Source organism: Cololabis saira, unplaced genomic scaffold (assembly GCF_033807715.1).
Source record: "Cololabis saira isolate AMF1-May2022 unplaced genomic scaffold, fColSai1.1 scf185, whole genome shotgun sequence".
Lineage (NCBI taxonomy): Eukaryota > Metazoa > Chordata > Actinopteri > Beloniformes > Belonidae > Cololabis > Cololabis saira.
The window spans coordinates 14446-40351 of record NW_026906349.1 but is presented as its reverse complement, the minus strand read 5'-3'; the positions used below and the strand labels follow the sequence as shown (position 1 = coordinate 40351).

General features: G+C 48.3%; 71 non-coding genes across 71 annotated transcripts; all 71 read left to right on the top strand.

The window, feature by feature from the left end:
- Positions 1-241: 241 nt before the first annotated feature.
- On the top strand, positions 242-330 carry trnay-gua (transfer RNA tyrosine (anticodon GUA)). Its single transcript is given in 2 exon segments — positions 242-278; positions 295-330. It is a non-coding gene; the product is annotated as a tRNA-Tyr (tRNA).
- Positions 331-470: 140 nt separating this feature from the next.
- trnar-acg (transfer RNA arginine (anticodon ACG)) lies at positions 471-543 on the top strand. The gene has a single exon. It is a non-coding gene; the product is annotated as a tRNA-Arg (tRNA).
- A 381-nt stretch (positions 544-924) lies between these two features.
- Positions 925-996, top strand: trnah-gug (transfer RNA histidin (anticodon GUG)). The gene has a single exon. It is a non-coding gene; the product is annotated as a tRNA-His (tRNA).
- A 299-nt stretch (positions 997-1295) lies between these two features.
- On the top strand, positions 1296-1384 carry trnay-gua (transfer RNA tyrosine (anticodon GUA)). Its single transcript is given in 2 exon segments — positions 1296-1332; positions 1349-1384. It is a non-coding gene; the product is annotated as a tRNA-Tyr (tRNA).
- A 594-nt stretch (positions 1385-1978) lies between these two features.
- trnah-gug (transfer RNA histidin (anticodon GUG)) lies at positions 1979-2050 on the top strand. The gene has a single exon. It is a non-coding gene; the product is annotated as a tRNA-His (tRNA).
- Positions 2051-2349: 299 nt separating this feature from the next.
- trnay-gua (transfer RNA tyrosine (anticodon GUA)) lies at positions 2350-2438 on the top strand. The gene is given in 2 exon segments: positions 2350-2386; positions 2403-2438. It is a non-coding gene; the product is annotated as a tRNA-Tyr (tRNA).
- Positions 2439-2578: 140 nt separating this feature from the next.
- trnar-acg (transfer RNA arginine (anticodon ACG)) lies at positions 2579-2651 on the top strand. Its single transcript has one exon. It is a non-coding gene; the product is annotated as a tRNA-Arg (tRNA).
- A 381-nt stretch (positions 2652-3032) lies between these two features.
- Positions 3033-3104, top strand: trnah-gug (transfer RNA histidin (anticodon GUG)). The gene has a single exon. It is a non-coding gene; the product is annotated as a tRNA-His (tRNA).
- Positions 3105-3403: 299 nt separating this feature from the next.
- trnay-gua (transfer RNA tyrosine (anticodon GUA)) lies at positions 3404-3492 on the top strand. The gene is given in 2 exon segments: positions 3404-3440; positions 3457-3492. It is a non-coding gene; the product is annotated as a tRNA-Tyr (tRNA).
- A 140-nt stretch (positions 3493-3632) lies between these two features.
- trnar-acg (transfer RNA arginine (anticodon ACG)) lies at positions 3633-3705 on the top strand. The gene has a single exon. It is a non-coding gene; the product is annotated as a tRNA-Arg (tRNA).
- Positions 3706-4086: 381 nt separating this feature from the next.
- On the top strand, positions 4087-4158 carry trnah-gug (transfer RNA histidin (anticodon GUG)). Its single transcript has one exon. It is a non-coding gene; the product is annotated as a tRNA-His (tRNA).
- Positions 4159-4457: 299 nt separating this feature from the next.
- trnay-gua (transfer RNA tyrosine (anticodon GUA)) lies at positions 4458-4546 on the top strand. The gene is given in 2 exon segments: positions 4458-4494; positions 4511-4546. It is a non-coding gene; the product is annotated as a tRNA-Tyr (tRNA).
- Positions 4547-4686: 140 nt separating this feature from the next.
- On the top strand, positions 4687-4759 carry trnar-acg (transfer RNA arginine (anticodon ACG)). Its single transcript has one exon. It is a non-coding gene; the product is annotated as a tRNA-Arg (tRNA).
- A 381-nt stretch (positions 4760-5140) lies between these two features.
- Positions 5141-5212, top strand: trnah-gug (transfer RNA histidin (anticodon GUG)). The gene has a single exon. It is a non-coding gene; the product is annotated as a tRNA-His (tRNA).
- Positions 5213-5511: 299 nt separating this feature from the next.
- trnay-gua (transfer RNA tyrosine (anticodon GUA)) lies at positions 5512-5600 on the top strand. The gene is given in 2 exon segments: positions 5512-5548; positions 5565-5600. It is a non-coding gene; the product is annotated as a tRNA-Tyr (tRNA).
- A 594-nt stretch (positions 5601-6194) lies between these two features.
- On the top strand, positions 6195-6266 carry trnah-gug (transfer RNA histidin (anticodon GUG)). Its single transcript has one exon. It is a non-coding gene; the product is annotated as a tRNA-His (tRNA).
- A 299-nt stretch (positions 6267-6565) lies between these two features.
- On the top strand, positions 6566-6654 carry trnay-gua (transfer RNA tyrosine (anticodon GUA)). The gene is given in 2 exon segments: positions 6566-6602; positions 6619-6654. It is a non-coding gene; the product is annotated as a tRNA-Tyr (tRNA).
- Positions 6655-6794: 140 nt separating this feature from the next.
- trnar-acg (transfer RNA arginine (anticodon ACG)) lies at positions 6795-6867 on the top strand. The gene has a single exon. It is a non-coding gene; the product is annotated as a tRNA-Arg (tRNA).
- A 381-nt stretch (positions 6868-7248) lies between these two features.
- trnah-gug (transfer RNA histidin (anticodon GUG)) lies at positions 7249-7320 on the top strand. The gene has a single exon. It is a non-coding gene; the product is annotated as a tRNA-His (tRNA).
- A 299-nt stretch (positions 7321-7619) lies between these two features.
- Positions 7620-7708, top strand: trnay-gua (transfer RNA tyrosine (anticodon GUA)). The gene is given in 2 exon segments: positions 7620-7656; positions 7673-7708. It is a non-coding gene; the product is annotated as a tRNA-Tyr (tRNA).
- Positions 7709-7848: 140 nt separating this feature from the next.
- On the top strand, positions 7849-7921 carry trnar-acg (transfer RNA arginine (anticodon ACG)). Its single transcript has one exon. It is a non-coding gene; the product is annotated as a tRNA-Arg (tRNA).
- A 380-nt stretch (positions 7922-8301) lies between these two features.
- trnah-gug (transfer RNA histidin (anticodon GUG)) lies at positions 8302-8373 on the top strand. Its single transcript has one exon. It is a non-coding gene; the product is annotated as a tRNA-His (tRNA).
- A 299-nt stretch (positions 8374-8672) lies between these two features.
- Positions 8673-8761, top strand: trnay-gua (transfer RNA tyrosine (anticodon GUA)). Its single transcript is given in 2 exon segments — positions 8673-8709; positions 8726-8761. It is a non-coding gene; the product is annotated as a tRNA-Tyr (tRNA).
- Positions 8762-8901: 140 nt separating this feature from the next.
- trnar-acg (transfer RNA arginine (anticodon ACG)) lies at positions 8902-8974 on the top strand. The gene has a single exon. It is a non-coding gene; the product is annotated as a tRNA-Arg (tRNA).
- Positions 8975-9355: 381 nt separating this feature from the next.
- On the top strand, positions 9356-9427 carry trnah-gug (transfer RNA histidin (anticodon GUG)). The gene has a single exon. It is a non-coding gene; the product is annotated as a tRNA-His (tRNA).
- Positions 9428-9726: 299 nt separating this feature from the next.
- trnay-gua (transfer RNA tyrosine (anticodon GUA)) lies at positions 9727-9815 on the top strand. Its single transcript is given in 2 exon segments — positions 9727-9763; positions 9780-9815. It is a non-coding gene; the product is annotated as a tRNA-Tyr (tRNA).
- Positions 9816-9955: 140 nt separating this feature from the next.
- On the top strand, positions 9956-10028 carry trnar-acg (transfer RNA arginine (anticodon ACG)). Its single transcript has one exon. It is a non-coding gene; the product is annotated as a tRNA-Arg (tRNA).
- Positions 10029-10409: 381 nt separating this feature from the next.
- trnah-gug (transfer RNA histidin (anticodon GUG)) lies at positions 10410-10481 on the top strand. The gene has a single exon. It is a non-coding gene; the product is annotated as a tRNA-His (tRNA).
- A 299-nt stretch (positions 10482-10780) lies between these two features.
- trnay-gua (transfer RNA tyrosine (anticodon GUA)) lies at positions 10781-10869 on the top strand. The gene is given in 2 exon segments: positions 10781-10817; positions 10834-10869. It is a non-coding gene; the product is annotated as a tRNA-Tyr (tRNA).
- A 140-nt stretch (positions 10870-11009) lies between these two features.
- On the top strand, positions 11010-11082 carry trnar-acg (transfer RNA arginine (anticodon ACG)). The gene has a single exon. It is a non-coding gene; the product is annotated as a tRNA-Arg (tRNA).
- Positions 11083-11463: 381 nt separating this feature from the next.
- Positions 11464-11535, top strand: trnah-gug (transfer RNA histidin (anticodon GUG)). Its single transcript has one exon. It is a non-coding gene; the product is annotated as a tRNA-His (tRNA).
- Positions 11536-11834: 299 nt separating this feature from the next.
- Positions 11835-11923, top strand: trnay-gua (transfer RNA tyrosine (anticodon GUA)). Its single transcript is given in 2 exon segments — positions 11835-11871; positions 11888-11923. It is a non-coding gene; the product is annotated as a tRNA-Tyr (tRNA).
- A 140-nt stretch (positions 11924-12063) lies between these two features.
- Positions 12064-12136, top strand: trnar-acg (transfer RNA arginine (anticodon ACG)). The gene has a single exon. It is a non-coding gene; the product is annotated as a tRNA-Arg (tRNA).
- A 381-nt stretch (positions 12137-12517) lies between these two features.
- On the top strand, positions 12518-12589 carry trnah-gug (transfer RNA histidin (anticodon GUG)). Its single transcript has one exon. It is a non-coding gene; the product is annotated as a tRNA-His (tRNA).
- Positions 12590-12912: 323 nt separating this feature from the next.
- On the top strand, positions 12913-13001 carry trnay-gua (transfer RNA tyrosine (anticodon GUA)). Its single transcript is given in 2 exon segments — positions 12913-12949; positions 12966-13001. It is a non-coding gene; the product is annotated as a tRNA-Tyr (tRNA).
- A 140-nt stretch (positions 13002-13141) lies between these two features.
- trnar-acg (transfer RNA arginine (anticodon ACG)) lies at positions 13142-13214 on the top strand. The gene has a single exon. It is a non-coding gene; the product is annotated as a tRNA-Arg (tRNA).
- A 380-nt stretch (positions 13215-13594) lies between these two features.
- Positions 13595-13666, top strand: trnah-gug (transfer RNA histidin (anticodon GUG)). Its single transcript has one exon. It is a non-coding gene; the product is annotated as a tRNA-His (tRNA).
- A 299-nt stretch (positions 13667-13965) lies between these two features.
- Positions 13966-14054, top strand: trnay-gua (transfer RNA tyrosine (anticodon GUA)). Its single transcript is given in 2 exon segments — positions 13966-14002; positions 14019-14054. It is a non-coding gene; the product is annotated as a tRNA-Tyr (tRNA).
- A 140-nt stretch (positions 14055-14194) lies between these two features.
- Positions 14195-14267, top strand: trnar-acg (transfer RNA arginine (anticodon ACG)). The gene has a single exon. It is a non-coding gene; the product is annotated as a tRNA-Arg (tRNA).
- A 381-nt stretch (positions 14268-14648) lies between these two features.
- On the top strand, positions 14649-14720 carry trnah-gug (transfer RNA histidin (anticodon GUG)). Its single transcript has one exon. It is a non-coding gene; the product is annotated as a tRNA-His (tRNA).
- Positions 14721-15019: 299 nt separating this feature from the next.
- On the top strand, positions 15020-15108 carry trnay-gua (transfer RNA tyrosine (anticodon GUA)). Its single transcript is given in 2 exon segments — positions 15020-15056; positions 15073-15108. It is a non-coding gene; the product is annotated as a tRNA-Tyr (tRNA).
- Positions 15109-15248: 140 nt separating this feature from the next.
- On the top strand, positions 15249-15321 carry trnar-acg (transfer RNA arginine (anticodon ACG)). Its single transcript has one exon. It is a non-coding gene; the product is annotated as a tRNA-Arg (tRNA).
- A 381-nt stretch (positions 15322-15702) lies between these two features.
- Positions 15703-15774, top strand: trnah-gug (transfer RNA histidin (anticodon GUG)). The gene has a single exon. It is a non-coding gene; the product is annotated as a tRNA-His (tRNA).
- A 299-nt stretch (positions 15775-16073) lies between these two features.
- Positions 16074-16162, top strand: trnay-gua (transfer RNA tyrosine (anticodon GUA)). The gene is given in 2 exon segments: positions 16074-16110; positions 16127-16162. It is a non-coding gene; the product is annotated as a tRNA-Tyr (tRNA).
- A 140-nt stretch (positions 16163-16302) lies between these two features.
- On the top strand, positions 16303-16375 carry trnar-acg (transfer RNA arginine (anticodon ACG)). The gene has a single exon. It is a non-coding gene; the product is annotated as a tRNA-Arg (tRNA).
- Positions 16376-16756: 381 nt separating this feature from the next.
- On the top strand, positions 16757-16828 carry trnah-gug (transfer RNA histidin (anticodon GUG)). The gene has a single exon. It is a non-coding gene; the product is annotated as a tRNA-His (tRNA).
- Positions 16829-17127: 299 nt separating this feature from the next.
- Positions 17128-17216, top strand: trnay-gua (transfer RNA tyrosine (anticodon GUA)). The gene is given in 2 exon segments: positions 17128-17164; positions 17181-17216. It is a non-coding gene; the product is annotated as a tRNA-Tyr (tRNA).
- Positions 17217-17356: 140 nt separating this feature from the next.
- Positions 17357-17429, top strand: trnar-acg (transfer RNA arginine (anticodon ACG)). Its single transcript has one exon. It is a non-coding gene; the product is annotated as a tRNA-Arg (tRNA).
- Positions 17430-17810: 381 nt separating this feature from the next.
- Positions 17811-17882, top strand: trnah-gug (transfer RNA histidin (anticodon GUG)). Its single transcript has one exon. It is a non-coding gene; the product is annotated as a tRNA-His (tRNA).
- Positions 17883-18181: 299 nt separating this feature from the next.
- Positions 18182-18270, top strand: trnay-gua (transfer RNA tyrosine (anticodon GUA)). The gene is given in 2 exon segments: positions 18182-18218; positions 18235-18270. It is a non-coding gene; the product is annotated as a tRNA-Tyr (tRNA).
- A 140-nt stretch (positions 18271-18410) lies between these two features.
- On the top strand, positions 18411-18483 carry trnar-acg (transfer RNA arginine (anticodon ACG)). Its single transcript has one exon. It is a non-coding gene; the product is annotated as a tRNA-Arg (tRNA).
- Positions 18484-18864: 381 nt separating this feature from the next.
- Positions 18865-18936, top strand: trnah-gug (transfer RNA histidin (anticodon GUG)). The gene has a single exon. It is a non-coding gene; the product is annotated as a tRNA-His (tRNA).
- Positions 18937-19235: 299 nt separating this feature from the next.
- On the top strand, positions 19236-19324 carry trnay-gua (transfer RNA tyrosine (anticodon GUA)). Its single transcript is given in 2 exon segments — positions 19236-19272; positions 19289-19324. It is a non-coding gene; the product is annotated as a tRNA-Tyr (tRNA).
- A 140-nt stretch (positions 19325-19464) lies between these two features.
- trnar-acg (transfer RNA arginine (anticodon ACG)) lies at positions 19465-19537 on the top strand. Its single transcript has one exon. It is a non-coding gene; the product is annotated as a tRNA-Arg (tRNA).
- A 381-nt stretch (positions 19538-19918) lies between these two features.
- On the top strand, positions 19919-19990 carry trnah-gug (transfer RNA histidin (anticodon GUG)). The gene has a single exon. It is a non-coding gene; the product is annotated as a tRNA-His (tRNA).
- A 299-nt stretch (positions 19991-20289) lies between these two features.
- Positions 20290-20378, top strand: trnay-gua (transfer RNA tyrosine (anticodon GUA)). Its single transcript is given in 2 exon segments — positions 20290-20326; positions 20343-20378. It is a non-coding gene; the product is annotated as a tRNA-Tyr (tRNA).
- A 140-nt stretch (positions 20379-20518) lies between these two features.
- trnar-acg (transfer RNA arginine (anticodon ACG)) lies at positions 20519-20591 on the top strand. The gene has a single exon. It is a non-coding gene; the product is annotated as a tRNA-Arg (tRNA).
- Positions 20592-20972: 381 nt separating this feature from the next.
- trnah-gug (transfer RNA histidin (anticodon GUG)) lies at positions 20973-21044 on the top strand. The gene has a single exon. It is a non-coding gene; the product is annotated as a tRNA-His (tRNA).
- Positions 21045-21343: 299 nt separating this feature from the next.
- trnay-gua (transfer RNA tyrosine (anticodon GUA)) lies at positions 21344-21432 on the top strand. The gene is given in 2 exon segments: positions 21344-21380; positions 21397-21432. It is a non-coding gene; the product is annotated as a tRNA-Tyr (tRNA).
- Positions 21433-21572: 140 nt separating this feature from the next.
- Positions 21573-21645, top strand: trnar-acg (transfer RNA arginine (anticodon ACG)). Its single transcript has one exon. It is a non-coding gene; the product is annotated as a tRNA-Arg (tRNA).
- Positions 21646-22026: 381 nt separating this feature from the next.
- Positions 22027-22098, top strand: trnah-gug (transfer RNA histidin (anticodon GUG)). Its single transcript has one exon. It is a non-coding gene; the product is annotated as a tRNA-His (tRNA).
- Positions 22099-22397: 299 nt separating this feature from the next.
- On the top strand, positions 22398-22486 carry trnay-gua (transfer RNA tyrosine (anticodon GUA)). The gene is given in 2 exon segments: positions 22398-22434; positions 22451-22486. It is a non-coding gene; the product is annotated as a tRNA-Tyr (tRNA).
- Positions 22487-22626: 140 nt separating this feature from the next.
- On the top strand, positions 22627-22699 carry trnar-acg (transfer RNA arginine (anticodon ACG)). Its single transcript has one exon. It is a non-coding gene; the product is annotated as a tRNA-Arg (tRNA).
- A 381-nt stretch (positions 22700-23080) lies between these two features.
- Positions 23081-23152, top strand: trnah-gug (transfer RNA histidin (anticodon GUG)). Its single transcript has one exon. It is a non-coding gene; the product is annotated as a tRNA-His (tRNA).
- Positions 23153-23451: 299 nt separating this feature from the next.
- Positions 23452-23540, top strand: trnay-gua (transfer RNA tyrosine (anticodon GUA)). Its single transcript is given in 2 exon segments — positions 23452-23488; positions 23505-23540. It is a non-coding gene; the product is annotated as a tRNA-Tyr (tRNA).
- A 594-nt stretch (positions 23541-24134) lies between these two features.
- trnah-gug (transfer RNA histidin (anticodon GUG)) lies at positions 24135-24206 on the top strand. The gene has a single exon. It is a non-coding gene; the product is annotated as a tRNA-His (tRNA).
- A 299-nt stretch (positions 24207-24505) lies between these two features.
- On the top strand, positions 24506-24594 carry trnay-gua (transfer RNA tyrosine (anticodon GUA)). The gene is given in 2 exon segments: positions 24506-24542; positions 24559-24594. It is a non-coding gene; the product is annotated as a tRNA-Tyr (tRNA).
- A 140-nt stretch (positions 24595-24734) lies between these two features.
- On the top strand, positions 24735-24807 carry trnar-acg (transfer RNA arginine (anticodon ACG)). Its single transcript has one exon. It is a non-coding gene; the product is annotated as a tRNA-Arg (tRNA).
- A 381-nt stretch (positions 24808-25188) lies between these two features.
- On the top strand, positions 25189-25260 carry trnah-gug (transfer RNA histidin (anticodon GUG)). The gene has a single exon. It is a non-coding gene; the product is annotated as a tRNA-His (tRNA).
- A 299-nt stretch (positions 25261-25559) lies between these two features.
- trnay-gua (transfer RNA tyrosine (anticodon GUA)) lies at positions 25560-25648 on the top strand. The gene is given in 2 exon segments: positions 25560-25596; positions 25613-25648. It is a non-coding gene; the product is annotated as a tRNA-Tyr (tRNA).
- A 140-nt stretch (positions 25649-25788) lies between these two features.
- trnar-acg (transfer RNA arginine (anticodon ACG)) lies at positions 25789-25861 on the top strand. Its single transcript has one exon. It is a non-coding gene; the product is annotated as a tRNA-Arg (tRNA).
- The last annotated feature ends 45 nt before the right edge of the window (positions 25862-25906 follow it).

The following is a 25906-nucleotide window of genomic DNA, read 5'->3' as shown; positions in this document are numbered from 1 at the left end:
GGCCACAACAAAATCCACTAGGGTGTTTGGATCACAATTTCACACCATTCACACTTCAATTGATTGGGGTGGGGAGGGGGCGTGCTACGGCCCGGACACTTAGCCGAGGACAATGCACTCTGCCAGTGGTAAGGAGCCGGCAAAATAAGGGAGACAATAATTCATTTAAAATGTTTCCTTTTCCCAGTTTTAGGCTTTGGTAGAAGAATACACAAGTCATGGAGCTGTCAACATGCATCCTCCTTCGATAGCTCAGTTGGTAGAGCGGAGGACTGTAGAACCAGTAAAACAGGTATCCTTAGGTCGCTGGTTCAACTCCGGCTCGAAGGACTGCCATTGTTTTTCATCTGCCCAGAGCGGGACTCTATTTCATCACTGTACTCGGCTATGGCTTTGGCCACTGCCATCTACTGTGGATGGGACATCTGAGTCGTTGCATCACGTGTGTTTCCACACGTGACCATCAAAGAGGGCTAGTGGCGCAATGGATAACGCGTCTGAGTACGGATCAGAAGATTCTAGGTTCAACTCCTGGCTAGCTCAAAAAATCCTAGTCTTTAATATTCTCCCAGTCACAACCATGGTAGTGTACATGTTTCTTCTTCTCTGTCATTTATTTATTTACTTGCTGTTTTCATTTGCCTCTGTGTACGCCCGGAAATGTACACTTCAAAGGTGCCGCAGGATAGGCCGTCTTCCGTAATGTTTCCAAAGCTGCCCCCGGCTCATGCTTATGTTTGTCTTTCATGGGACCTCTTTTATTCATTCTCTTCCTTCCTCATATCTCATTCGAGGCAAATGCCCTTACCTGACGACAGGGGCGGCACACCTCCGCACACTCTTCTTCCAACCTCACACCGTGTTCACTGACATAACTGCAGAGACCGAGCACATATCTAAAGCTGGGTACATGTGCCCTTTCAAGCTGTGATCGTATAGTGGTGAGTACTCTGCGTTGTGGCCGCAGCAACCCCGGTTCGAATCCGGGTCACAGCAACACTGTGGCAGCCAGAGTGCTTCGAAGATTTTTGGAAAAAGAAAGAAAAGGTGCCACGGCCACAACAAAATCCACTAGGGTGTTTGGATCACAATTTCACACCATTCACACTTCAATTGATTGGGGTGGGGAGGGGGCGTGCTACGGCCCGGACACTTAGCCGAGGACAATGCACTCTGCCAGTGGTAAGGAGCCGGCAAAATAAGGGAGACAATAATTCATTTAAAATGTTTCCTTTTCCCAGTTTTAGGCTTTGGTAGAAGAATACACAAGTCATGGAGCTGTCAACATGCATCCTCCTTCGATAGCTCAGTTGGTAGAGCGGAGGACTGTAGAACCAGTAAAACAGGTATCCTTAGGTCGCTGGTTCAACTCCGGCTCGAAGGACTGCCATTGTTTTTCATCTGCCCAGAGCGGGACTCTATTTCATCACTGTACTCGGCTATGGCTTTGGCCACTGCCATCTACTGTGGATGGGACATCTGAGTCGTTGCATCACGTGTGTTTCCACACGTGACCATCAAAGAGGGCTAGTGGCGCAATGGATAACGCTTCTGAGTACGGATCAGAAGATTCTAGGTTCAACTCCTGGCTAGCTCAAAAAATCCTAGTCTTTAATATTCTCCCAGTCACAACCATGGTAGTGTACATGTTTCTTCTTCTCTGTCATTTATTTATTTACTTGCTGTTTTCATTTGCCTCTGTGTACGCCCGGAAATGTACACTTCAAAGGTGCCGCAGGATAGGCCGTCTTCCGTAATGTTTCCAAAGCTGCCCCCGGCTCATGCTTATGTTTGTCTTTCATGGGACCTCTTTTATTCATTCTCTTCCTTCCTCATATCTCATTCGAGGCAAATGCCCTTACCTGACGACAGGGGCGGCACACCTCCGCACACTCTTCTTCCAACCTCACAGGGTGTTCACTGACATAACTGCAGAGACCGAGCACATATCTAAAGCTGGGTACATGTGCCCTTTCAAGCTGTGATCGTATAGTGGTGAGTACTCTGCGTTGTGGCCGCAGCAACCCCGGTTCGAATCCGGGTCACAGCAACACTGTGGCAGCCAGAGTGCTTCGAAGATTTTTGGAAAAAGAAAGAAAAGGTGCCACGGCCACAACAAAATCCACTAGGGTGTTTGGATCACAATTTCACACCATTCACACTTCAATTGATTGGGGTGGGGAGGGGGCGTGCTACGGCCCGGACACTTAGCCGAGGACAATGGACTCTGCCAGTGGTAAGGAGCCGGCAAAATAAGGGAGACAATAATTCATTTAAAATGTTTCCTTTTCCCAGTTTTAGGCTTTGGTAGAAGAATACACAAGTCATGGAGCTGTCAACATGCATCCTCCTTCGATAGCTCAGTTGGTAGAGCGGAGGACTGTAGAACCAGTAAAACAGGTATCCTTAGGTCGCTGGTTCAACTCCGGCTCGAAGGACTGCCATTGTTTTTCATCTGCCCAGAGCGGGACTCTATTTCATCACTGTACTCGGCTATGGCTTTGGCCACTGCCATCTACTGTGGATGGGACATCTGAGTCGTTGCATCACGTGTGTTTCCACACGTGACCATCAAAGAGGGCTAGTGGCGCAATGGATAACGCGTCTGAGTACGGATCAGAAGATTCTAGGTTCAACTCCTGGCTAGCTCAAAAAATCCTAGTCTTTAATATTCTCCCAGTCACAACCATGGTAGTGTACATGTTTCTTCTTCTCTGTCATTTATTTATTTACTTGCTGTTTTCATTTGCCTCTGTGTACGCCCGGAAATGTACACTTCAAAGGTGCCGCAGGATAGGCCGTCTTCCGTAATGTTTCCAAAGCTGCCCCCGGCTCATGCTTATGTTTGTCTTTCATGGGACCTCTTTTATTCATTCTCTTCCTTCCTCATATCTCATTCGAGGCAAATGCCCTTACCTGACGACAGGGGCGGCACACCTCCGCACACCCTTCTTCCAACCTCACACCGTGTTCACTGACATAACTGCAGAGACCGAGCACATATCTAAAGCTGGGTACATGTGCCCTTTCAAGCTGTGATCGTATAGTGGTGAGTACTCTGCGTTGTGGCCGCAGCAACCCCGGTTCGAATCCGGGTCACAGCAACACTGTGGCAGCCAGAGTGCTTCGAAGATTTTTGGAAAAAGAAAGAAAAGGTGCCACGGCCACAACAAAATCCACTAGGGTGTTTGGATCACAATTTCACACCATTCACACTTCAATTGATTGGGGTGGGGAGGGGGCGTGCTACGGCCCGGACACTTAGCCGAGGACAATGCACTCTGCCAGTGGTAAGGAGCCGGCAAAATAAGGGAGACAATAATTCATTTAAAATGTTTCCTTTTCCCAGTTTTAGGCTTTGGTAGAAGAATACACAAGTCATGGAGCTGTCAACATGCATCCTCCTTCGATAGCTCAGTTGGTAGAGCGGAGGACTGTAGAACCAGTAAAACAGGTATCCTTAGGTCGCTGGTTCAACTCCGGCTCGAAGGACTGCCATTGTTTTTCATCTGCCCAGAGCGGGACTCTATTTCATCACTGTACTCGGCTATGGCTTTGGCCACTGCCATCTACTGTGGATGGGACATCTGAGTCGTTGCATCACGTGTGTTTCCACACGTGACCATCAAAGAGGGCTAGTGGCGCAATGGATAACGCGTCTGAGTACGGATCAGAAGATTCTAGGTTCAACTCCTGGCTAGCTCAAAAAATCCTAGTCTTTAATATTCTCCCAGTCACAACCATGGTAGTGTACATGTTTCTTCTTCTCTGTCATTCATTTATTTACTTGCTGTTTTCATTTGCCTCTGTGTACGCCCGGAAATGTACACTTCAAAGGTGCCGCAGGATAGGCCGTCTTCCGTAATGTTTCCAAAGCTGCCCCCGGCTCATGCTTATGTTTGTCTTTCATGGGACCTCTTTTATTCATTCTCTTCCTTCCTCATATCTCATTCGAGGCAAATGCCCTTACCTGACGACAGGGGCGGCACACCTCCGCACACTCTTCTTCCAACCTCACAGGGTGTTCACTGACATAACTGCAGAGACCGAGCACATATCTAAAGCTGGGTACATGTGCCCTTTCAAGCTGTGATCGTATAGTGGTGAGTACTCTGCGTTGTGGCCGCAGCAACCCCGGTTCGAATCCGGGTCACAGCAACACTGTGGCAGCCAGAGTGCTTCGAAGATTTTTGGAAAAAGAAAGAAAAGGTGCCACGGCCACAACAAAATCCACTAGGGTGTTTGGATCACAATTTCACACCATTCACACTTCAATTGATTGGGGTGGGGAGGGGGCGTGCTACGGCCCGGACACTTAGCCGAGGACAATGCACTCTGCCAGTGGTAAGGAGCCGGCAAAATAAGGGAGACAATAATTCATTTAAAATGTTTCCTTTTCCCAGTTTTAGGCTTTGGTAGAAGAATACACAAGTCATGGAGCTGTCAACATGCATCCTCCTTCGATAGCTCAGTTGGTAGAGCGGAGGACTGTAGAACCAGTAAAACAGGTATCCTTAGGTCGCTGGTTCAACTCCGGCTCGAAGGACTGCCATTGTTTTTCATCTGCCCAGAGCGGGACTCTATTTCATCACTGTACTCGGCTATGGCTTTGGCCACTGCCATCTACTGTGGATGGGACATCTGAGTCGTTGCATCACGTGTGTTTCCACACGTGACCATCAAAGAGGGCTAGTGGCGCAATGGATAACGCGTCTGAGTACGGATCAGAAGATTCTAGGTTCAACTCCTGGCTAGCTCAAAAAATCCTAGTCTTTAATATTCTCCCAGTCACAACCATGGTAGTGTACATGTTTCTTCTTCTCTGTCATTTATTTATTTACTTGCTGTTTTCATTTGCCTCTGTGTACGCCCGGAAATGTACACTTCAAAGGTGCCGCAGGATAGGCCGTCTTCCGTAATGTTTCCAAAGCTGCCCCCGGCTCATGCTTATGTTTGTCTTTCATGGGACCTCTTTTATTCATTCTCTTCCTTCCTCATATCTCATTCGAGACAAATGCCCTTACCTGACGACAGGGGCGGCACACCTCCGCACACCCTTCTTCCAACCTCACACCGTGTTCACTGACATAACTGCAGAGACCGAGCACATATCTAAAGCTGGGTACATGTGCCCTTTCAAGCTGTGATCGTATAGTGGTGAGTACTCTGCGTTGTGGCCGCAGCAACCCCGGTTCGAATCCGGGTCACAGCAACACTGTGGCAGCCAGAGTGCTTCGAAGATTTTTGGAAAAAGAAAGAAAAGGTGCCACGGCCACAACAAAATCCACTAGGGTGTTTGGATCACAATTTCACACCATTCACACTTCAATTGATTGGGGTGGGGAGGGGGCGTGCTACGGCCCGGACACTTAGCCGAGGACAATGCACTCTGCCAGTGGTAAGGAGCCGGCAAAATAAGGGAGACAATAATTCATTTAAAATGTTTCCTTTTCCCAGTTTTAGGCTTTGGTAGAAGAATACACAAGTCATGGAGCTGTCAACATGCATCCTCCTTCGATAGCTCAGTTGGTAGAGCGGAGGACTGTAGAACCAGTAAAACAGGTATCCTTAGGTCGCTGGTTCAACTCCGGCTCGAAGGACTGCCATTGTTTTTCATCTGCCCAGAGCGGGACTCTATTTCATCACTGTACTCGGCTATGGCTTTGGCCACTGCCATCTACTGTGGATGGGACATCTGAGTCGTTGCATCACGTGTGTTTCCACACGTGACCATCAAAGAGGGCTAGTGGCGCAATGGATAATGCGTCTGAGTACGGATCAGAAGATTCTAGGTTCAACTCCTGGCTAGCTCAAAAAATCCTAGTCTTTAATATTCTCCCAGTCACAACCATGGTAGTGTACATGTTTCTTCTTCTCTGTCATTTATTTATTTACTTGCTGTTTTCATTTGCCTCTGTGTACGCCCGGAAATGTACACTTCAAAGGTGCCGCAGGATAGGCCGTCTTCCGTAATGTTTCCAAAGCTGCCCCCGGCTCATGCTTATGTTTGTCTTTCATGGGACCTCTTTTATTCATTCTCTTCCTTCCTCATATCTCATTCGAGGCAAATGCCCTTACCTGACGACAGGGGCGGCACACCTCCGCACACTCTTCTTCCAACCTCACACCGTGTTCACTGACATAACTGCAGAGACCGAGCACATATCTAAAGCTGGGTACATGTGCCCTTTCAAGCTGTGATCGTATAGTGGTGAGTACTCTGCGTTGTGGCCGCAGCAACCCCGGTTCGAATCCGGGTCACAGCAACACTGTGGCAGCCAGAGTGCTTCGAAGATTTTTGGAAAAAGAAAGAAAAGGTGCCACGGCCACAACAAAATCCACTAGGGTGTTTGGATCACAATTTCACACCATTCACACTTCAATTGATTGGGGTGGGGAGGGGGCGTGCTACGGCCCGGACACTTAGCCGAGGACAATGCACTCTGCCAGTGGTAAGGAGCCGGCAAAATAAGGGAGACAATAATTCATTTAAAATGTTTCCTTTTCCCAGTTTTAGGCTTTGGTAGAAGAATACACAAGTCATGGAGCTGTCAACATGCATCCTCCTTCGATAGCTCAGTTGGTAGAGCGGAGGACTGTAGAACCAGTAAAACAGGTATCCTTAGGTCGCTGGTTCAACTCCGGCTCGAAGGACTGCCATTGTTTTTCATCTGCCCAGAGCGGGACTCTATTTCATCACTGTACTCGGCTATGGCTTTGGCCACTGCCATCTACTGTGGATGGGACATCTGAGTCGTTGCATCACGTGTGTTTCCACACGTGACCATCAAAGAGGGCTAGTGGCGCAATGGATAACGCGTCTGAGTACGGATCAGAAGATTCTAGGTTCAACTCCTGGCTAGCTCAAAAAATCCTAGTCTTTAATATTCTCCCAGTCACAACCATGGTAGTGTACATGTTTCTTCTTCTCTGTCATTTATTTATTTACTTGCTGTTTTCATTTGCCTCTGTGTACGCCCGGAAATGTACACTTCAAAGGTGCCGCAGGATAGGCCGTCTTCCGTAATGTTTCCAAAGCTGCCCCCGGCTCATGCTTATGTTTGTCTTTCATGGGACCTCTTTTATTCATTCTCTTCCTTCCTCATATCTCATTCGAGGCAAATGCCCTTACCTGACGACAGGGACGGCACACCTCCGCACACCCTTCTTCCAACCTCACAGGGTGTTCACTGACATAACTGCAGAGACCGAGCACATATCTAAAGCTGGGTACATGTGCCCTTTCAAGCTGTGATCGTATAGTGGTGAGTACTCTGCGTTGTGGCCGCAGCAACCCCGGTTCGAATCCGGGTCACAGCAACACTGTGGCAGCCAGAGTGCTTCGAAGATTTTTGGAAAAAGAAAGAAAAGGTGCCACGGCCACAACAAAATCCACTAGGGTGTTTGGATCACAATTTCACACCATTCACACTTCAATTGATTGGGGTGGGGAGGGGGCGTGCTACGGCCCGGACACTTAGCCGAGGACAATGCACTCTGCCAGTGGTAAGGAGCCGGCAAAATAAGGGAGACAATAATTCATTTAAAATGTTTCCTTTTCCCAGTTTTAGGCTTTGGTAGAAGAATACACAAGTCATGGAGCTGTCAACATGCATCCTCCTTCGATAGCTCAGTTGGTAGAGCGGAGGACTGTAGAACCAGTAAAACAGGTATCCTTAGGTCGCTGGTTCAACTCCGGCTCGAAGGACTGCCATTGTTTTTCATCTGCCCAGAGCGGGACTCTATTTCATCACTGTACTCGGCTATGGCTTTGGCCACTGCCATCTACTGTGGATGGGACATCTGAGTCGTTGCATCACGTGTGTTTCCACACGTGACCATCAAAGAGGGCTAGTGGCGCAATGGATAACGCGTCTGAGTACGGATCAGAAGATTCTAGGTTCAACTCCTGGCTAGCTCAAAAAATCCTAGTCTTTAATATTCTCCCAGTCACAACCATGGTAGTGTACATGTTTCTTCTTCTCTGTCATTTATTTATTTACTTGCTGTTTTCATTTGCCTCTGTGTACGCCCGGAAATGTACACTTCAAAGGTGCCGCAGGATAGGCCGTCTTCCGTAATGTTTCCAAAGCTGCCCCCGGCTCATGCTTATGTTTGTCTTTCATGGGACCTCTTTTATTCATTCTCTTCCTTCCTCATATCTCATTCGAGGCAAATGCCCTTACCTGACGACAGGGGCGGCACACCTCCGCACACTCTTCTTCCAACCTCAACCGTGTTCACTGACATAACTGCAGAGACCGAGCACATATCTAAAGCTGGGTACATGTGCCCTTTCAAGCTGTGATCGTATAGTGGTGAGTACTCTGCGTTGTGGCCGCAGCAACCCCGGTTCGAATCCGGGTCACAGCAACACTGTGGCAGCCAGAGTGCTTCGAAGATTTTTGGAAAAAGAAAGAAAAGGTGCCACGGCCACAACAAAATCCACTAGGGTGTTTGGATCACAATTTCACACCATTCACACTTCAATTGATTGGGGTGGGGAGGGGGCGTGCTACGGCCCGGACACTTAGCCGAGGACAATGCACTCTGCCAGTGGTAAGGAGCCGGCAAAATAAGGGAGACAATAATCCATTTAAAATGTTTCCTTTTCCCAGTTTTAGGCTTTGGTAGAAGAATACACAAGTCATGGAGCTGTCAACATGCATCCTCCTTCGATAGCTCAGTTGGTAGAGCGGAGGACTGTAGAACCAGTAAAACAGGTATCCTTAGGTCGCTGGTTCAACTCCGGCTCGAAGGACTGCCATTGTTTTTCATCTGCCCAGAGCGGGACTCTATTTCATCACTGTACTCGGCTATGGCTTTGGCCACTGCCATCTACTGTGGATGGGACATCTGAGTCGTTGCATCACGTGTGTTTCCACACGTGACCATCAAAGAGGGCTAGTGGCGCAATGGATAACGCGTCTGAGTACGGATCAGAAGATTCTAGGTTCAACTCCTGGCTAGCTCAAAAAATCCTAGTCTTTAATATTCTCCCAGTCACAACCATGGTAGTGTACATGTTTCTTCTTCTCTGTCATTTATTTATTTACTTGCTGTTTTCATTTGCCTCTGTGTACGCCCGGAAATGTACACTTCAAAGGTGCCGCAGGATAGGCCGTCTTCCGTAATGTTTCCAAAGCTGCCCCCGGCTCATGCTTATGTTTGTCTTTCATGGGACCTCTTTTATTCATTCTCTTCCTTCCTCATATCTCATTCGAGGCAAATGCCCTTACCTGACGACAGGGGCGGCACACCTCCGCACACCCTTCTTCCAACCTCACACCGTGTTCACTGACATAACTGCAGAGACCGAGCACATATCTAAAGCTGGGTACATGTGCCCTTTCAAGCTGTGATCGTATAGTGGTGAGTACTCTGCGTTGTGGCCGCAGCAACCCCGGTTCGAATCCGGGTCACAGCAACACTGTGGCAGCCAGAGTGCTTCGAAGATTTTTGGAAAAAGAAAGAAAAGGTGCCACGGCCACAACAAAATCCACTAGGGTGTTTGGATCACAATTTCACACCATTCACACTTCAATTGATTGGGGTGGGGAGGGGGCGTGCTACGGCCCGGACACTTAGCCGAGGACAATGCACTCTGCCAGTGGTAAGGAGCCGGCAAAATAAGGGAGACAATAATTCATTTAAAATGTTTCCTTTTCCCAGTTTTAGGCTTTGGTAGAAGAATACACAAGTCATGGAGCTGTCAACATGCATCCTCCTTCGATAGCTCAGTTGGTAGAGCGGAGGACTGTAGAACCAGTAAAACAGGTATCCTTAGGTCGCTGGTTCAACTCCGGCTCGAAGGACTGCCATTGTTTCTCATCTGCCCAGAGCGGGACTCTATTTCATCACTGTACTCGGCTATGGCTTTGGCCACTGCCATCTACTGTGGATGGGACATCTGAGTCGTTGCATCACGTGTGTTTCCACACGTGACCATCAAAGAGGGCTAGTGGCGCAATGGATAACGCGTCTGAGTACGGATCAGAAGATTCTAGGTTCAACTCCTGGCTAGCTCAAAAAATCCTAGTCTTTAATATTCTCCCAGTCACAACCATGGTAGTGTACATGTTTCTTCTTCTCTGTCATTTATTTATTTACTTGCTGTTTTCATTTGCCTCTGTGTACGCCCGGAAATGTACACTTCAAAGGTGCCGCAGGATAGGCCGTCTTCCGTAATGTTTCCAAAGCTGCCCCCGGCTCATGCTTATGTTTGTCTTTCATGGGACCTCTTTTATTCATTCTCTTCCTTCCTCATATCTCATTCGAGGCAAATGCCCTTACCTGACGACAGGGGCGGCACACCTCCGCACACCCTTCTTCCAACCTCACACCGTGTTCACTGACATAACTGCAGAGACCGAGCACATATCTAAAGCTGGGTACATGTGCCCTTTCGAGCTGTGATCGTATAGTGGTGAGTACTCTGCGTTGTGGCCGCAGCAACCCCGGTTCGAATCCGGGTCACAGCAACACTGTGGCAGCCAGAGTGCTTCGAAGATTTCTGGAAAAAGAAAGAAAAGGTGCCACGGCCACAACAAAATCCACTAGGGTGTTTGGATCACAATTTCACACCATTCACACTTCAATTGATTGGGGTGGGGAGGGGGCGTGCTACGGCCCGGACACTCAGCCGAGGACAATGCACTCTGCCAGTGGTAAGGAGCCGGCAAAATAAGGGAGACAATAATTCATTTAAAATGTTTCCTTTTCCCAGTTTTAGGCTTTGGTAGAAGAATACACAAGTCATGGAGCTGTCAACATGCATCCTCCTTCGATAGCTCAGTTGGTAGAGCGGAGGACTGTAGAACCAGTAAAACAGGTATCCTTAGGTCGCTGGTTCAACTCCGGCTCGAAGGACTGCCATTGTTTTTCATCTGCCCAGAGCGGGACTCTATTTCATCACTGTACTCGGCTATGGCTTTGGCCACTGCCATCTACTGTGGATGGGACATCTGAGTCGTTGCATCACGTGTGTTTCCACACGTGACCATCAAAGAGGGCTAGTGGCGCAATGGATAACGCGTCTGAGTACGGATCAGAAGATTCTAGGTTCAACTCCTGGCTAGCTCAAAAAATCCTAGTCTTTAATATTCTCCCAGTCACAACCATGGTAGTGTACATGTTTCTTCTTCTCTGTCATTTATTTATTTACTTGCTGTTTTCATTTGCCTCTGTGTACGCCCGGAAATGTACACTTCAAAGGTGCCGCAGGATAGGCCGTCTTCCGTAATGTTTCCAAAGCTGCCCCCGGCTCATGCTTATGTTTGTCTTTCATGGGACCTCTTTTATTCATTCTCTTCCTTCCTCATATCTCATTCGAGGCAAATGCCCTTACCTGACGACAGGGGCGGCACACCTCCGCACACCCTTCTTCCAACCTCACACCGTGTTCACTGACATAACTGCAGAGACCGAGCACATATCTAAAGCTGGGTACATGTGCCCTTTCAAGCTGTGATCGTATAGTGGTGAGTACTCTGCGTTGTGGCCGCAGCAACCCCGGTTCGAATCCGGGTCACAGCAACACTGTGGCAGCCAGAGTGCTTCGAAGATTTTTGGAAAAAGAAAGAAAAGGTGCCACGGCCACAACAAAATCCACTAGGGTGTTTGGATCACAATTTCACACCATTCACACTTCAATTGATTGGGGTGGGGAGGGGGCGTGCTACGGCCCGGACACTTAGCCGAGGACAATGCACTCTGCCAGTGGTAAGGAGCCGGCAAAATAAGGGAGACAATAATTCATTTAAAATGTTTCCTTTTCCCAGTTTTAGGCTTTGGTAGAAGAATACACAAGTCATGGAGCTGTCAACATGCATCCTCCTTCGATAGCTCAGTTGGTAGAGCGGAGGACTGTAGAACCAGTAAAACAGGTATCCTTAGGTCGCTGGTTCAACTCCGGCTCGAAGGACTGCCATTGTTTCTCATCTGCCCAGAGCGGGACTCTATTTCATCACTGTACTCGGCTATGGCTTTGGCCACTGCCATCTACTGTGGATGGGACATCTGAGTCGTTGCATCACGTGTGTTTCCACACGTGACCATCAAAGAGGGCTAGTGGCGCAATGGATAACGCGTCTGAGTACGGATCAGAAGATTCTAGGTTCAACTCCTGGCTAGCTCAAAAAATCCTAGTCTTTAATATTCTCCCAGTCACAACCATGGTAGTGTACATGTTTCTTCTTCTCTGTCATTTATTTATTTACTTGCTGTTTTCATTTGCCTCTGTGTACGCCCGGAAATGTACACTTCAAAGGTGCCGCAGGATAGGCCGTCTTCCGTAATGTTTCCAAAGCTGCCCCCGGCTCATGCTTATGTTTGTCTTTCATGGGACCTCTTTTATTCATTCTCTTCCTTCCTCATATCTCATTCGAGGCAAATGCCCTTACCTGACGACAGGGGCGGCACACCTCCGCACACCCTTCTTCCAACCTCACACCGTGTTCACTGACATAACTGCAGAGACCGAGCACATATCTAAAGCTGGGTACATGTGCCCTTTCGAGCTGTGATCGTATAGTGGTGAGTACTCTGCGTTGTGGCCGCAGCAACCCCGGTTCGAATCCGGGTCACAGCAACACTGTGGCAGCCAGAGTGCTTCGAAGATTTCTGGAAAAAGAAAGAAAAGGTGCCACGGCCACAACAAAATCCACTAGGGTGTTTGGATCACAATTTCACACCATTCACACTTCAATTGATTGGGGTGGGGAGGGGGCGTGCTACGGCCCGGACACTCAGCCGAGGACAATGCACTCTGCCAGTGGTAAGGATCCTAGGTAAGGAGCCGGCAAGGAGCCGGCAAAATAAGGGAGACAATAATTCATTTAAAATGTTTCCTTTTCCCAGTTTTAGGCTTTGGTAGAAGAATACACAAGTCATGGAGCTGTCAACATGCATCCTCCTTCGATAGCTCAGTTGGTAGAGCGGAGGACTGTAGAACCAGTAAAACAGGTATCCTTAGGTCGCTGGTTCAACTCCGGCTCGAAGGACTGCCATTGTTTTTCATCTGCCCAGAGCGGGACTCTATTTCATCACTGTACTCGGCTATGGCTTTGGCCACTGCCATCTACTGTGGATGGGACATCTGAGTCGTTGCATCACGTGTGTTTCCACACGTGACCATCAAAGAGGGCTAGTGGCGCAATGGATAACGCGTCTGAGTACGGATCAGAAGATTCTAGGTTCAACTCCTGGCTAGCTCAAAAAATCCTAGTCTTTAATATTCTCCCAGTCACAACCATGGTAGTGTACATGTTTCTTCTTCTCTGTCATTTATTTATTTACTTGCTGTTTTCATTTGCCTCTGTGTACGCCCGGAAATGTACACTTCAAAGGTGCCGCAGGATAGGCCGTCTTCCGTAATGTTTCCAAAGCTGCCCCCGGCTCATGCTTATGTTTGTCTTTCATGGGACCTCTTTTATTCATTCTCTTCCTTCCTCATATCTCATTCGAGGCAAATGCCCTTACCTGACGACAGGGGCGGCACACCTCCGCACACCCTTCTTCCAACCTCACACCGTGTTCACTGACATACTGCAGAGACCGAGCACATATCTAAAGCTGGGTACATGAGCCCTTTCGAGCTGTGATCGTATAGTGGTGAGTACTCTGCGTTGTGGCCGCAGCAACCCCGGTTCGAATCCGGGTCACAGCAACACTGTGGCAGCCAGAGTGCTTCGAAGATTTTTGGAAAAAGAAAGAAAAGGTGCCACGGCCACAACAAAATCCACTAGGGTGTTTGGATCACAATTTCACACCATTCACACTTCAATTGATTGGGGTGGGGAGGGGGCGTGCTACGGCCCGGACACTTAGCCGAGGACAATGCACTCTGCCAGTGGTAAGGAGCCGGCAAAATAAGGGAGACAATAATTCATTTAAAATGTTTCCTTTTCCCAGTTTTAGGCTTTGGTAGAAGAATACACAAGTCATGGAGCTGTCAACATGCATCCTCCTTCGATAGCTCAGTTGGTAGAGCGGAGGACTGTAGAACCAGTAAAACAGGTATCCTTAGGTCGCTGGTTCAACTCCGGCTCGAAGGACTGCCATTGTTTTTCATCTGCCCAGAGCGGGACTCTATTTCATCACTGTACTCGGCTATGGCTTTGGCCACTGCCATCTACTGTGGATGGGACATCTGAGTCGTTGCATCACGTGTGTTTCCACACGTGACCATCAAAGAGGGCTAGTGGCGCAATGGATAACGCGTCTGAGTACGGATCAGAAGATTCTAGGTTCAACTCCTGGCTAGCTCAAAAAATCCTAGTCTTTAATATTCTCCCAGTCACAACCATGGTAGTGTACATGTTTCTTCTTCTCTGTCATTTATTTATTTACTTGCTGTTTTCATTTGCCTCTGTGTACGCCCGGAAATGTACACTTCAAAGGTGCCGCAGGATAGGCCGTCTTCCGTAATGTTTCCAAAGCTGCCCCCGGCTCATGCTTATGTTTGTCTTTCATGGGACCTCTTTTATTCATTCTCTTCCTTCCTCATATCTCATTCGAGGCAAATGCCCTTACCTGACGACAGGGGCGGCACACCTCCGCACACTCTTCTTCCAACCTCACAGGGTGTTCACTGACATAACTGCAGAGACCGAGCACATATCTAAAGCTGGGTACATGTGCCCTTTCAAGCTGTGATCGTATAGTGGTGAGTACTCTGCGTTGTGGCCGCAGCAACCCCGGTTCGAATCCGGGTCACAGCAACACTGTGGCAGCCAGAGTGCTTCGAAGATTTTTGGAAAAAGAAAGAAAAGGTGCCACGGCCACAACAAAATCCACTAGGGTGTTTGGATCACAATTTCACACCATTCACACTTCAATTGATTGGGGTGGGGAGGGGGCGTGCTACGGCCCGGACACTTAGCCGAGGACAATGCACTCTGCCAGTGGTAAGGAGCCGGCAAAATAAGGGAGACAATAATTCATTTAAAATGTTTCCTTTTCCCAGTTTTAGGCTTTGGTAGAAGAATACACAAGTCATGGAGCTGTCAACATGCATCCTCCTTCGATAGCTCAGTTGGTAGAGCGGAGGACTGTAGAACCAGTAAAACAGGTATCCTTAGGTCGCTGGTTCAACTCCGGCTCGAAGGACTGCCATTGTTTTTCATCTGCCCAGAGCGGGACTCTATTTCATCACTGTACTCGGCTATGGCTTTGGCCACTGCCATCTACTGTGGATGGGACATCTGAGTCGTTGCATCACGTGTGTTTCCACACGTGACCATCAAAGAGGGCTAGTGGCGCAATGGATAACGCGTCTGAGTACGGATCAGAAGATTCTAGGTTCAACTCCTGGCTAGCTCAAAAAATCCTAGTCTTTAATATTCTCCCAGTCACAACCATGGTAGTGTACATGTTTCTTCTTCTCTGTCATTTATTTATTTACTTGCTGTTTTCATTTGCCTCTGTGTACGCCCGGAAATGTACACTTCAAAGGTGCCGCAGGATAGGCCGTCTTCCGTAATGTTTCCAAAGCTGCCCCCGGCTCATGCTTATGTTTGTCTTTCATGGGACCTCTTTTATTCATTCTCTTCCTTCCTCATATCTCATTCGAGGCAAATGCCCTTACCTGACGACAGGGGCGGCACACCTCCGCACACTCTTCTTCCAACCTCACAGGGTGTTCACTGACATAACTGCAGAGACCGAGCACATATCTAAAGCTGGGTACATGTGCCCTTTCAAGCTGTGATCGTATAGTGGTGAGTACTCTGCGTTGTGGCCGCAGCAACCCCGGTTCGAATCCGGGTCACAGCAACACTGTGGCAGCCAGAGTGCTTCGAAGATTTTTGGAAAAAGAAAGAAAAGGTGCCACGGCCACAACAAAATCCACTAGGGTGTTTGGATCACAATTTCACACCATTCACACTTCAATTGATTGGGGTGGGGAGGGGGCGTGCTACGGCCCGGACACTTAGCCGAGGACAATGGACTCTGCCAGTGGTAAGGAGCCGGCAAAATAAGGGAGACAATAATTCATTTAAAATGTTTCCTTTTCCCAGTTTTAGGCTTTGGTAGAAGAATACACAAGTCATGGAGCTGTCAACATGCATCCTCCTTCGATAGCTCAGTTGGTAGAGCGGAGGACTGTAGAACCAGTAAAACAGGTATCCTTAGGTCGCTGGTTCAACTCCGGCTCGAAGGACTGCCATTGTTTTTCATCTGCCCAGAGCGGGACTCTATTTCATCACTGTACTCGGCTATGGCTTTGGCCACTGCCATCTACTGTGGATGGGACATCTGAGTCGTTGCATCACGTGTGTTTCCACACGTGACCATCAAAGAGGGCTAGTGGCGCAATGGATAACGCGTCTGAGTACGGATCAGAAGATTCTAGGTTCAACTCCTGGCTAGCTCAAAAAATCCTAGTCTTTAATATTCTCCCAGTCACAACCTTGGTAGTGTACATGTTTCTTCTTCTCTGTCATTTATTTATTTACTTGCTGTTTTCATTTGCCTCTGTGTACGCCCGGAAATGTACACTTCAAAGGTGCCGCAGGATAGGCCGTCTTCCGTAATGTTTCCAAAGCTGCCCCCGGCTCATGCTTATGTTTGTCTTTCATGGGACCTCTTTTATTCATTCTCTTCCTTCCTCATATCTCATTCGAGGCAAATGCCCTTACCTGACGACAGGGGCGGCACACCTCCGCACACTCTTCTTCCAACCTCACACCGTGTTCACTGACATAACTGCAGAGACCGAGCACATATCTAAAGCTGGGTACATGTGCCCTTTCAAGCTGTGATCGTATAGTGGTGAGTACTCTGCGTTGTGGCCGCAGCAACCCCGGTTCGAATCCGGGTCACAGCAACACTGTGGCAGCCAGAGTGCTTCGAAGATTTTTGGAAAAAGAAAGAAAAGGTGCCACGGCCACAACAAAATCCACTAGGGTGTTTGGATCACAATTTCACACCATTCACACTTCAATTGATTGGGGTGGGGAGGGGGCGTGCTACGGCCCGGACACTTAGCCGAGGACAATGCACTCTGCCAGTGGTAAGGAGCCGGCAAAATAAGGGAGACAATAATTCATTTAAAATGTTTCCTTTTCCCAGTTTTAGGCTTTGGTAGAAGAATACACAAGTCATGGAGCTGTCAACATGCATCCTCCTTCGATAGCTCAGTTGGTAGAGCGGAGGACTGTAGAACCAGTAAAACAGGTATCCTTAGGTCGCTGGTTCAACTCCGGCTCGAAGGACTGCCATTGTTTTTCATCTGCCCAGAGCGGGACTCTATTTCATCACTGTACTCGGCTATGGCTTTGGCCACTGCCATCTACTGTGGATGGGACATCTGAGTCGTTGCATCACGTGTGTTTCCACACGTGACCATCAAAGAGGGCTAGTGGCGCAATGGATAACGCGTCTGAGTACGGATCAGAAGATTCTAGGTTCAACTCCTGGCTAGCTCAAAAAATCCTAGTCTTTAATATTCTCCCAGTCACAACCATGGTAGTGTACATGTTTCTTCTTCTCTGTCATTTATTTATTTACTTGCTGTTTTCATTTGCCTCTGTGTACGCCCGGAAATGTACACTTCAAAGGTGCCGCAGGATAGGCCGTCTTCCGTAATGTTTCCAAAGCTGCCCCCGGCTCATGCTTATGTTTGTCTTTCATGGGACCTCTTTTATTCATTCTCTTCCTTCCTCATATCTCATTCGAGGCAAATGCCCTTACCTGACGACAGGGGCGGCACACCTCCGCACACTCTTCTTCCAACCTCACACCGTGTTCACTGACATAACTGCAGAGACCGAGCACATATCTAAAGCTGGGTACATGTGCTCTTTCAAGCTGTGATCGTATAGTGGTGAGTACTCTGCGTTGTGGCCGCAGCAACCCCGGTTCGAATCCGGGTCACAGCAACACTGTGGCAGCCAGAGTGCTTCGAAGATTTTTGGAAAAAGAAAGAAAAGGTGCCACGGCCACAACAAAATCCACTAGGGTGTTTGGATCACAATTTCACACCATTCACACTTCAATTGATTGGGGTGGGGAGGGGGCGTGCTACGGCCCGGACACTTAGCCGAGGACAATGCACTCTGCCAGTGGTAAGGAGCCGGCAAAATAAGGGAGACAATAATTCATTTAAAATGTTTCCTTTTCCCAGTTTTAGGCTTTGGTAGAAGAATACACAAGTCATGGAGCTGTCAACATGCATCCTCCTTCGATAGCTCAGTTGGTAGAGCGGAGGACTGTAGAACCAGTAAAACAGGTATCCTTAGGTCGCTGGTTCAACTCCGGCTCGAAGGACTGCCATGGTTTTTCATCTGCCCAGAGCGGGACTCTATTTCATCACTGTACTCGGCTATGGCTTTGGCCACTGCCATCTACTGTGGATGGGACATCTGAGTCGTTGCATCACGTGTGTTTCCACACGTGACCATCAAAGAGGGCTAGTGGCGCAATGGATAACGCGTCTGAGTACGGATCAGAAGATTCTAGGTTCAACTCCTGGCTAGCTCAAAAAATCCTAGTCTTTAATATTCTCCCAGTCACAACCATGGTAGTGTACATGTTTCTTCTTCTCTGTCATTTATTTATTTACTTGCTGTTTTCATTTGCCTCTGTGTACGCCCGGAAATGTACACTTCAAAGGTGCCGCAGGATAGGCCGTCTTCCGTAATGTTTCCAAAGCTGCCCCCGGCTCATGCTTATGTTTGTCTTTCATGGGACCTCTTTTATTCATTCTCTTCCTTCCTCATATCTCATTCGAGGCAAATGCCCTTACCTGACGACAGGGGCGGCACACCTCCGCACACTCTTCTTCCAACCTCACACCGTGTTCACTGACATAACTGCAGAGACCGAGCACATATCTAAAGCTGGGTACATGTGCCCTTTCAAGCTGTGATCGTATAGTGGTGAGTACTCTGCGTTGTGGCCGCAGCAACCCCGGTTCGAATCCGGGTCACAGCAACACTGTGGCAGCCAGAGTGCTTAGAAGATTTTTGGAAAAAGAAAGAAAAGGTGCCACGGCCACAACAAAATCCACTAGGGTGTTTGGATCACAATTTCACACCATTCACACTTCAATTGATTGGGGTGGGGAGGGGGCGTGCTACGGCCCGGACACTTAGCCGAGGACAATGCACTCTGCCAGTGGTAAGGAGCCGGCAAAATAAGGGAGACAATAATTCATTTAAAATGTTTCCTTTTCCCAGTTTTAGGCTTTGGTAGAAGAATACACAAGTCATGGAGCTGTCAACATGCATCCTCCTTCGATAGCTCAGTTGGTAGAGCGGAGGACTGTAGAACCAGTAAAACAGGTATCCTTAGGTCGCTGGTTCAACTCCGGCTCGAAGGACTGCCATTGTTTTTCATCTGCCCAGAGCGGGACTCTATTTCATCACTGTACTCGGCTATGGCTTTGGCCACTGCCATCTACTGTGGATGGGACATCTGAGTCGTTGCATCACGTGTGTTTCCACACGTGACCATCAAAGAGGGCTAGTGGCGCAATGGATAACGCGTCTGAGTACGGATCAGAAGATTCTAGGTTCAACTCCTGGCTAGCTCAAAAAATCCTAGTCTTTAATATTCTCCCAGTCACAACCATGGTAGTGTACATGTTTCTTCTTCTCTGTCATTTATTTATTTACTTGCTGTTTTCATTTGCCTCTGTGTACGCCCGGAAATGTACACTTCAAAGGTGCCGCAGGATAGGCCGTCTTCCGTAATGTTTCCAAAGCTGCCCCCGGCTCATGCTTATGTTTGTCTTTCATGGGATCTCTTTTATTCATTCTCTTCCTTCCTCATATCTCATTCGAGGCAAATGCCCTTACCTGACGACAGGGGCGGCACACCTCCGCACACTCTTCTTCCAACCTCACACCGTGTTCACTGACATAACTGCAGAGACCGAGCACATATCTAAAGCTGGGTACATGTGCCCTTTCAAGCTGTGATCGTATAGTGGTGAGTACTCTGCGTTGTGGCCGCAGCAACCCCGGTTCGAATCCGGGTCACAGCAACACTGTGGCAGCCAGAGTGCTTAGAAGATTTTTGGAAAAAGAAAGAAAAGGTGCCACGGCCACAACAAAATCCACTAGGGTGTTTGGATCACAATTTCACACCATTCACACTTCAATTGATTGGGGTGGGGAGGGGGCGTGCTACGGCCCGGACACTTAGCCGAGGACAATGCACTCTGCCAGTGGTAAGGAGCCGGCAAAATAAGGGAGACAATAATTCATTTAAAATGTTTCCTTTTCCCAGTTTTAGGCTTTGGTAGAAGAATACACAAGTCATGGAGCTGTCAACATGCATCCTCCTTCGATAGCTCAGTTGGTAGAGCGGAGGACTGTAGAACCAGTAAAACAGGTATCCTTAGGTCGCTGGTTCAACTCCGGCTCGAAGGACTGCCATTGTTTTTCATCTGCCCAGAGCGGGACTCTATTTCATCACTGTACTCGGCTATGGCTTTGGCCACTGCCATCTACTGTAGATGGGACATCTGAGTCGTTGCATCACGTGTGTTTCCACACTTGACCATCAAAGAGGGCTAGTGGCGCAATGGATAACGCGTCTGAGTACGGATCAGAAGATTCTAGGTTCAACTCCTGGCTAGCTCAAAAAATCCTAGTCTTTAATATTCTCCCAGTCACAACCATGGTAGTGTACATGTTTCTTCTTCTCTGTCATTTATTTATTTACTTGCTGTTTTCATTTGCCTCTGTGTACGCCCGGAAATGTACACTTCAAAGGTGCCGCAGGATAGGCCGTCTTCCGTAATGTTTCCAAAGCTGCCCCCGGCTCATGCTTATGTTTGTCTTTCATGGGACCTCTTTTATTCATTCTCTTCCTTCCTCATATCTCATTCGAGGCAAATGCCCTTACCTGACGACAGGGGCGGCACACCTCCGCACACTCTTCTTCCAACCTCACACCGTGTTCACTGACATAACTGCAGAGACCGAGCACATATCTAAAGCTGGGTACATGTGCCCTTTCAAGCTGTGATCGTATAGTGGTGAGTACTCTGCGTTGTGGCCGCAGCAACCCCGGTTCGAATCCGGGTCACAGCAACACTGTGGCAGCCAGAGTGCTTCGAAGATTTTTGGAAAAAGAAAGAAAAGGTGCCACGGCCACAACAAAATCCACTAGGGTGTTTGGATCACAATTTCACACCATTCACACTTCAATTGATTGGGGTGGGGAGGGGGCGTGCTACGGCCCGGACACTTAGCCGAGGACAATGCACTCTGCCAGTGGTAAGGAGCCGGCAAAATAAGGGAGACAATAATTCATTTAAAATGTTTCCTTTTCCCAGTTTTAGGCTTTGGTAGAAGAATACACAAGTCATGGAGCTGTCAACATGCATCCTCCTTCGATAGCTCAGTTGGTAGAGCGGAGGACTGTAGAACCAGTAAAACAGGTATCCTTAGGTCGCTGGTTCAACTCCGGCTCGAAGGACTGCCATTGTTTTTCATCTGCCCAGAGCGGGACTCTATTTCATCACTGTACTCGGCTATGGCTTTGGCCACTGCCATCTACTGTGGATGGGACATCTGAGTCGTTGCATCACGTGTGTTTCCACACGTGACCATCAAAGAGGGCTAGTGGCGCAATGGATAACGCGTCTGAGTACGGATCAGAAGATTCTAGGTTCAACTCCTGGCTAGCTCAAAAAATCCTAGTCTTTAATATTCTCCCAGTCACAACCATGGTAGTGTACATGTTTCTTCTTCTCTGTCATTTATTTATTTACTTGCTGTTTTCATTTGCCTCTGTGTACGCCCGGAAATGTACACTTCAAAGGTGCCGCAGGATAGGCCGTCTTCCGTAATGTTTCCAAAGCTGCCCCCGGCTCATGCTTATGTTTGTCTTTCATGGGACCTCTTTTATTCATTCTCTTCCTTCCTCATATCTCATTCGAGGCAAATGCCCTTACCTGACGACAGGGGCGGCACACCTCCGCACACCCTTCTTCCAACCTCACACCGTGTTCACTGACATAACTGCAGAGACCGAGCACATATCTAAAGCTGGGTACATGTGCCCTTTCAAGCTGTGATCGTATAGTGGTGAGTACTCTGCGTTGTGGCCGCAGCAACCCCGGTTCGAATCCGGGTCACAGCAACACTGTGGCAGCCAGAGTGCTTCGAAGATTTTTGGAAAAAGAAAGAAAAGGTGCCACGGCCACAACAAAATCCACTAGGGTGTTTGGATCACAATTTCACACCATTCACACTTCAATTGATTGGGGTGGGGAGGGGGCGTGCTACGGCCCGGACACTTAGCCGAGGACAATGCACTCTGCCAGTGGTAAGGAGCCGGCAAAATAAGGGAGACAATAATTCATTTAAAATGTTTCCTTTTCCCAGTTTTAGGCTTTGGTAGAAGAATACACAAGTCATGGAGCTGTCAACATGCATCCTCCTTCGATAGCTCAGTTGGTAGAGCGGAGGACTGTAGAACCAGTAAAACAGGTATCCTTAGGTCGCTGGTTCAACTCCGGCTCGAAGGACTGCCATTGTTTTTCATCTGCCCAGAGCGGGACTCTATTTCATCACTGTACTCGGCTATGGCTTTGGCCACTGCCATCTACTGTGGATGGGACATCTGAGTCGTTGCATCACGTGTGTTTCCACACGTGACCATCAAAGAGGGCTAGTGGCGCAATGGATAACGCGTCTGAGTACGGATCAGAAGATTCTAGGTTCAACTCCTGGCTAGCTCAAAAAATCCTAGTCTTTAATATTCTCCCAGTCACAACCATGGTAGTGTACATGTTTCTTCTTCTCTGTCATTTATTTATTTACTTGCTGTTTTCATTTGCCTCTGTGTACGCCCGGAAATGTACACTTCAAAGGTGCCGCAGGATAGGCCGTCTTCCGTAATGTTTCCAAAGCTGCCCCCGGCTCATGCTTATGTTTGTCTTTCATGGGACCTCTTTTATTCATTCTCTTCCTTCCTCATATCTCATTCGAGGCAAATGCCCTTACCTGACGACAGGGGCGGCACACCTCCGCACACTCTTCTTCCAACCTCACACCGTGTTCACTGACATAACTGCAGAGACCGAGCACATATCTAAAGCTGGGTACATGTGCCCTTTCAAGCTGTGATCGTATAGTGGTGAGTACTCTGCGTTGTGGCCGCAGCAACCCCGGTTCGAATCCGGGTCACAGCAACACTGTGGCAGCCAGAGTGCTTCGAAGATTTTTGGAAAAAGAAAGAAAAGGTGCCACGGCCACAACAAAATCCACTAGGGTGTTTGGATCACAATTTCACACCATTCACACTTCAATTGATTGGGGTGGGGAGGGGGCGTGCTACGGCCCGGACACTTAGCCGAGGACAATGCACTCTGCCAGTGGTAAGGAGCCGGCAAAATAAGGGAGACAATAATTCATTTAAAATGTTTCCTTTTCCCAGTTTTAGGCTTTGGTAGAAGAATACACAAGTCATGGAGCTGTCAACATGCATCCTCCTTCGATAGCTCAGTTGGTAGAGCGGAGGACTGTAGAACCAGTAAAACAGGTATCCTTAGGTCGCTGGTTCAACTCCGGCTCGAAGGACTGCCATTGTTTTTCATCTGCCAAGAGCGGGACTCTATTTCATCACTGTACTCGGCTATGGCTTTGGCCACTGCCATCTACTGTGGATGGGACATCTGAGTCGTTGCATCACGTGTGTTTCCACACGTGACCATCAAAGAGGGATAGTGGCGCAATGGATAACGCATCTGAGTACGGATCAGAAGATTCTAGGTTCAACTCCTGGCTAGCTCAAAAAATCCTAGTCTTTAATATTCTCCCAGTCACAACCTTGGTAGTGTACATGTTTCTTCTTCTCTGTCATTTATTTATTTACTTGCTGTTTTCATTTGCCTCTGTGTACGCCCGGAAATGTACACTTCAAAGGTGCCGCAGGATAGGCCGTCTTCCGTAATGTTTCCAAAGCTGCCCCCGGCTCATGCTTATGTTTGTCTTTCATGGGACCTCTTTTATTCATTCTCTTCCTTCCTCATATCTCATTCGAGGCAAATGCCCTTACCTGACGACAGGGGCGGCACACCTCCGCACACTCTTCTTCCAACCTCACACCGTGTTCACTGACATAACTGCAGAGACCGAGCACATATCTAAAGCTGGGTACATGTGCCCTTTCAAGCTGTGATCGTATAGTGGTGAGTACTCTGCGTTGTGGCCGCAGCAACCCCGGTTCGAATCCGGGTCACAGCAACACTGTGGCAGCCAGAGTGCTTCGAAGATTTTTGGAAAAAGAAAGAAAAGGTGCCACGGCCACAACAAAATCCACTAGGGTGTTTGGATCACAATTTCACACCATTCACACTTCAATTGATTGGGGTGGGGAGGGGGCGTGCTACGGCCCGGACACTTAGCCGAGGACAATGCACTCTGCCAGTGGTAAGGAGCCGGCAAAATAAGGGAGACAATAATTCATTTAAAATGTTTCCTTTTCCCAGTTTTAGGCTTTGGTAGAAGAATACACAAGTCATGGAGCTGTCAACATGCATCCTCCTTCGATAGCTCAGTTGGTAGAGCGGAGGACTGTAGAACCAGTAAAACAGGTATCCTTAGGTCGCTGGTTCAACTCCGGCTCGAAGGACTGCCATTGTTTTTCATCTGCCCAGAGCGGGACTCTATTTCATCACTGTACTCGGCTATGGCTTTGGCCACTGCCATCTACTGTGGATGGGACATCTGAGTCGTTGCATCACGTGTGTTTCCACACGTGACCATCAAAGAGGGCTAGTGGCGCAATGGATAACGCGTCTGAGTACGGATCAGAAGATTCTAGGTTCAACTCCTGGCTAGCTCAAAAAATCCTAGTCTTTAATATTCTCCCAGTCACAACCATGGTAGTGTACATGTTTCTTCTTCTCTGTCATTTATTTATTTACTTGCTGTTTTCATTTGCCTCTGTGTACGCCCGGAAATGTACACTTCAAAGGTGCCGCAGGATAGGCCGTCTTCCGTAATGTTTCCAAAGCTGCCCCCGGCTCATGCTTATGTTTGTCTTTCATGGGACCTCTTTTATTCATTCTCTTCCTTCCTCATATGTCATTCGAGGCAAATGCCCTTACCTGACGACAGGGGCGGCACACCTCCGCACACTCTTCTTCCAACCTCACACCGTGTTCACTGACATAACTGCAGAGACCGAGCACATATCTAAAGCTGGGTACATGTGCCCTTTCAAGCTGTGATCGTATAGTGGTGAGTACTCTGCGTTGTGGCCGCAGCAACCCCGGTTCGAATCCGGGTCACAGCAACACTGTGGCAGCCAGAGTGCTTCGAAGATTTTTGGAAAAAGAAAGAAAAGGTGCCACGGCCACAACAAAATCCACTAGGGTGTTTGGATCACAATTTCACACCATTCACACTTCAATTGATTGGGGTGGGGAGGGGGCGTGCTACGGCCCGGACACTTAGCCGAGGACAATGCACTCTGCCAGTGGTAAGGAGCCGGCAAAATAAGGGAGACAATAATCCATTTAAAATGTTTCCTTTTCCCAGTTTTAGGCTTTGGTAGAAGAATACACAAGTCATGGAGCTGTCAACATGCATCCTCCTTCGATAGCTCAGTTGGTAGAGCGGAGGACTGTAGAACCAGTAAAACAGGTATCCTTAGGTCGCTGGTTCAACTCCGGCTCGAAGGACTGCCATTGTTTTTCATCTGCCCAGAGCGGGACTCTATTTCATCACTGTACTCGGCTATGGCTTTGGCCACTGCCATCTACTGTGGATGGGACATCTGAGTCGTTGCATCACGTGTGTTTCCACACGTGACCATCAAAGAGGGCTAGTGGCGCAATGGATAACGCGTCTGAGTACGGATCAGAAGATTCTAGGTTCAACTCCTGGCTAGCTCAAAAAATCCTAGTCTTTAATATTCTCCCAGTCACAACCATGGTAGT